The following is a 6540-nucleotide window of genomic DNA, read 5'->3' on the forward strand; positions in this document are numbered from 1 at the left end:
ATTATTTTTACATAGACGTAAAATATTATAGCTAATAATATAAATAAATAATGTAATAATATAAATATAATCGTTTGGTTATTTTATGTATATTATTTTTGTCGTAATAGCATCCACCAAAGCCGGGACAGGCAGACAAATTAGATACAAATTTACCAAAATAGTAAATTCTGCAACAGATTTATAACCTGATTTATATATCAGGAACTATTATAAAAAAACTTTTTAAATTGTTCATTAATATTTACATTGAGAATTTTTTTATCTTTTTAATATGGTCATTACATCATATACTTGATCTTCCTCCGTAATTGACTTAATATAATAATATAGCCTTTGCAAAAATAATATAAGCTTTACATTAATTTCTGCCTCTTTTTAGTAAGCTCCAAGTTTCCATGTAATGATATTAACTTTTAAGCGCCACAACGACTAAAGTTAAGAAAAATAAGATCGTAGTATAGGTACAACCGTTGATTATAAATATTAGTATTTGCAATTTGGTTTAGTATTTAATGGTACAACCTACGAAATACGAATGCACGATTCAACTTATTTCGTATTAGTTCGAATATTACATAATATTACCTATAATATATAATACCTATCAATGATAGGCGCAAATAGACAAATTATTTTGGGAGGACTAAAGCCCCTCCTATAATATTTTCTAAACATTATACATGCTCAGTACTAATTACTGACTTTTGAACTGGGGCGACTAAGTACCCCCAAGTCCCCACCTATTTGCGCCAATGACCATTATGCCATTATTTCGTTCTATGATAAAGCAATCTGTTATACCTAGCTAGGTACTATAATTATATTGCAGTAAATTACAAAGAACTCTATGTAATAATATAATATATTATATTATATTATACATATAGAGTAAATTATAATACAGAATCCTGTGAAATTAAGGTGGTCGTTGGATTCTGGATAGTGATTAGTAATCACTGCAGACTTTAAAGTGCAGATTGCTCATTAGTCCATAATGGGTTAAATTATAATATGGTTATGCATAAAAGATAATTAAATAGGTATATATAGAACTAGCAAATTACTCGCACGCTCATTAAATATTGTTCCCTTTTCCCTCAAACCTTTCCAATATTATTGTTTGGTAACATTGCTTTATAATTTATAAATTATCCCATATTCGTTATCAATACAATTTGTAATGTAAATCATGATCATTGATCACGATTATAATATATAGAACAGGGATCTTCAAACTTTTTTTTACGGCGGACCAAATTTGAGATACGCTTTGGCATTACAGACCAACATTTTTAGATGAATAGAGAGGTTGTGAAATAGAAGAATAGATAGGATTAGATATGATTTATTTGGAAAAATGAATGTTTATTTGTATAATTTTTTTATTTTACGAGTTTTTAAGTTGTTACATTCATCAATGAATGATTATACTTAATATCACACAATCATATTGTTATTATTATTATTATTATTATTATTATTATTATTATTGACACTTCACGTAGACGCTATATTCATATTATTATCATGTATTTATGAATTATGTTATATAAGTGCTACAGAAATTTATTACATTTCCCACTATTGATAAAGGTTGAACTACCTACCTATTTTTTGAGTTATGCCTATAATTAATATATTATTGTACAACTGTCAAAACTCACATACCGTCGAAAAGTGATTTCCTAGTATAAAAGGTAGATTCCAGGTTTTGTTCGGATTAGAATATTACAACTCAAGTCTATTATTATTATGTAGAAAATATGGTATCGGTATATGCACGTATACGGTGGTTTAATGGTTCAAACGTAAACCGAAACGTTTCCAAACAATATTATTTTTCGACATGCAGCTATTATATTATTATTTTACCTATGTAAAATGCAATTTTGAATTTTTAAATATTATTTTATATTAACTATTCAACTATATTGACGTTCGCAAGGTTCTACACAATACATATTATTATTATAATCATATTGTATGGTTTATATAACTGTCCATGTCGTATCCGCCGGTGTAATGCGTTATTTTATGATTTATTCAGAAGTTTTCACCACCTTTAGTGTTTGATGGCTTAAATATTTCTTGGAACATATATTATAATATCCGAATAGGGTTTACTCTGTATAATCGACTAATGAGTTCTTTTATTTAAAATATATATTCTAACGACTTTTTAGTCGTTAAATCTGTAACAATTGATTATACACTCGAAAAAACGAGAAAAAAAAGAAGCAATACCTATTATTTGTTCACATCAAAATATGTTTATTAGATTCTGAGCGGAGCGATTGTTTTTACAATGGTGTTTTTTTTTTCTTCTTTTTATATCCTGTATACAAAATTTCTTCCAGAAGGAGTGTTTCGATTTCAACATATAGTACCTTATCTTTTATCAAATTGGATCAAGGTGGTACTTTAGAGAGGTCATTTTTCGATTTTCTCAATAGTTATTTAAGGCCACGGGAAAAACCAACGGAAAATTACGAAAAAACGCTAAAAATGGGATTTTAATTTCTAACGCTTTGTTTATCACCATAGAAACGAACAAAAAATTATAATATTTTAATATTAATTCAACTAACATGATAAAATAAATAATAACAAAATATAAAATATCTAGACTGACAAACCATCTCCGCTCAGAATCGTTTTTCTTATACAATGATATTATATCATTGAATTCAAGTCTAATACAACCATTATACAATGACCCACTTACCTGCTTTTTTAATTATAAACTAAAAATAATACGAAAATCGCAAAATGTATAAACAATAATTTTCAAAAAAAAATAGCACATTGGCTATATTAAATACCTATAATATTTTACATTATTATATTCATGATAATAAAAGGAAAAAAATCGAAATTTCCATAATATGTGAACAATTTAACAATTTGAGATAATTTAATGAAATTTAAAGAAAAAAAATACGACGGACAGGAGACACAATAAACAAGGGGGGGGGAGGATGCGAGATGGTGAATTGGTGCGGAAATACAGTGTGGCTGGCCACTGGTCACCCCTGTAGTAGTCATGGGCACTATCGAATAGTTTACACTACCTATCGAGTATCTATTCGAATGTTTTTAACATAACTGATTAGTAGTTTTTAATAAAAACTATCGAATAGCACATCGAATAGTTTACACTATCGAATAGTATTTGATAGTTTGAATAATCATAATAACTATTTAATAAATTATTCGAATAGTTCACGATTTAAGATATACAAGTTACTCAACGACCCTATATACATACACAACAAAAGTGGTGCTCTTAAATGTTGATTTCTAACAGCTGATCAACTATGTGAGAATAACTACTAACGCTCCAATACATAATATTGTCATGAATAAATATATAAATTATTTATATTGATATATTTTGTAGTACCAAGAGAAATCACTGTAATGCAAAAGCGCTAACTGTTATTCTTGCTATGACAAGATCGTTAATTTTAAGCGCACCAAAATATAAGTTTAGTTGAGTAACCTGTATATCTTAAATCGTGGAATAGTTAATGAATAGTTTTTATGTATTAAAAACTATTCGATAAACTCGAATCGGGGCGAAATCGTTGCCCGCGCCGGTACCTCTACTATGGCCGCCGTGTCGTCACCGTCTTCCGTCGGCGCCGCTCCACAATATGACCGTAACAGCGCTCGCTAAGCCGCTAGAGGGTCTCGCGCGTCAACGACGACCGTGCGCGCTACGCCAGCGATCCCGTCGTGCCGCGGGTGGTCGGAGAACGTGACTTACCGCCTCGCACCGTCCGTGCTCTTTCTCGCATCCTCCCTTCCGTTCCGTCGTCTTCGGCCAAGGGGCGAGCTGCGGACGGTTTCTCATCGGCAGCAACATAGACCGCGGAAAAAGCGTCTGACGCCTTTCCACCTCGCACGAGGTGGATCTCAGTTTCCGGGCGGTGCTGCTGCCGGGTCCAGCTAACCGACCAGCTCACCAAAACTATTCTTTACAGCCGGCTCGATGTTCTCATCCAACACGTCTTCTGGACGCAGAACGTCGTCGAGCGGCCCTTGGGAGTCGGAGTGGGATCGACAGGCCCCGACTCCGAGGACGGCGCATCCCCACACGACGACGTACAACTGCTAGCCAGCAAAACGGAATGGTGCTCTACTGCTTCTGAAATGTTCGAATTGTCGTCTTCCTGGACCGTGTTGTTGTTGCCGAGCGGCACTGCCTCTAGAAACGTCGACTCTGCTGCAGATGACAGCGCATCGTCGCTCGGCAATCCATCACTGTGCAAGGAGAACGTTTTCGTCAAACTCTTTTCTATCTGCGGATCCATGAATCGGATTTTGTCCTTTAGGCTCCGACTCCGGGGTCTGATCGTCGCCACTTGCAGTAGTTGCGCCCGTATCAATGGCAGACAGAAGAAGAGTAACTAAACGCACGAGGTATTCGTCGCTTTCGTCAGTGCAAGTGCCTTCCATTATGTTGACTACAATGTCTTCTAAGATTTCGAGTAATATGACGTTTACCGCGTCGCGGTCGATGTTGTAATAGTTAGATGCCATCTTTTATTTTTTGAGTGAAAATAATATGCACGTGTACGTTAGGATTTAATTGAGAATTGGTAATGATATAAATAATCCAACGCAGAAACCGATTTCCGAAAAAATCTCCCAGACGACGACGTGTATTACCTATTAGCCAGCTAGTATATTTATCTTTCTCGTTTTTAAATCTATTATCCAATATGGTACCTCCTACTGAAGAATTAATATTTTTGTCTAAAAGTGATTTGACATGAATGAGATGATTGATGAATATTATTGACTATTATTAAATAATAGTTATTTTAATAGTTTAATTTAAAATAATTATTACTAAAAGGTAATATTAGACACATATTATGATAGTATTATATTACTTAATTTATATTATCACATACACAACTATTATGGCACTTTGAGTTACAAAATCGACCAGAATTTTTATACTTCCACCAATTGGTTTTACATAATTATACAGACTACGTCGTGACAACAATCATTCGAAAATATCGAATAGGGGTTTAATGATTAGATAATGAAATATTATCTAGATTACACATATTATGATAATAATTATAAGATTCTGAGCAAAGCGATTAATGTATTCTTTTTACAAGACTAATTTTTATTTTTGTGTCTGAAGAAAATTTTTAATAGGTAATCAGGGTAAAAAAATGAACGTCTGATGTTTGAATGTCGATATATTCACGTGTCACGTCGTAAAATAACGGTACCTATCTCATCCAACAATTTTCTTATTTTGTTATTACTATGTGTTTACATGTTAGGAAATTAATTTAAATATTAAATGTTTAATATTATACGACCATACCTACTCGACAAGACGGCTCTATTATATAGTTATATACTTAAATAGGTACCTACCTACTGGCCACAGCATAATTTTAGCACGGTCATCAATAAATTGAGCCTAATCTCAATAAACATCATACCTATTACCTATAGCCGATTATAGACAACAACTCTTGTACTGCCGTACGGTAAATAGGCACTTACAAATAAAACTTCAATATTATTACATCATAGGCAGTGCTTGAATTGGGAATTATTAAGTAGAGGAGCTCAATCCAACAATTTATAAACTGCGTTCCAAGTGCAAAATTAGTCAACGCAGTCTCGTGAGGGGCTTCGCCCCCCACCACCCCCTAACCAATTCCTAGTTTTTCAATACTATATTTCACCTTCGTTACAGAATTTTCTATTCCAAATTTCCAAATATAACATATTTAACTATATGTGCCTATGTAACATATTGTAAGTAAATATAGATTTATATTTTATATTCACCTTATTTTTCGAAATTTTTATTGATATACAAATAATACCTGTCTACATATTTCGGTAGAAAATAAAAAAATAATAATTATCAGTGATAATATTTTAATAATTATAATTTTTGCTACTACAGACGCATACTTTTGTCAATTGTGAACACTGGTTCACAGATATTTACAAACTAATGCCCAAAACAATTTTTATTAAAATTAAGAATGGATATAAGTTGTTGTCAAAGATAAACCTAATGAATTTTACATTTTTTAACATAAAAATATTTTTCATCCTATTTATGGTTTTGACTAGTAGTGTTTAACCTTTTTGACTCACGATCAACTGTTTTTGTGAAAATATTTTCACAAAAATCGGTTGAAAAACCAATGTTAAAGAAATAAATTAAAGTTTTCATAAAAAAATTATAAGTAATACAAAAATTATAATGAGCGTTTAATGTTTTTTTTATATTATTGTAAAAAAATTGTTTTGTACTTATAATTATTAATATTATTTTCTGACTAGTTTATAAAAAAAAACATACATTTTTGAGCTGTAATAATTGCTTTTAACAGAAGCATTACATAATAATTGAAATATAATATGTATTATAATATAAATTATATTGCGATAATGGTGTGTATATTATAAGCTGTTACGAAAAACACAAAAAGAAAATAAAAATTAATTAATTTTATTTAGTTGATTCAATAAATTTAAAAT

This window comes from Acyrthosiphon pisum, chromosome A1 (genome assembly GCF_005508785.2).
Source record: "Acyrthosiphon pisum isolate AL4f chromosome A1, pea_aphid_22Mar2018_4r6ur, whole genome shotgun sequence".
NCBI lineage: Eukaryota > Metazoa > Arthropoda > Insecta > Hemiptera > Aphididae > Acyrthosiphon > Acyrthosiphon pisum.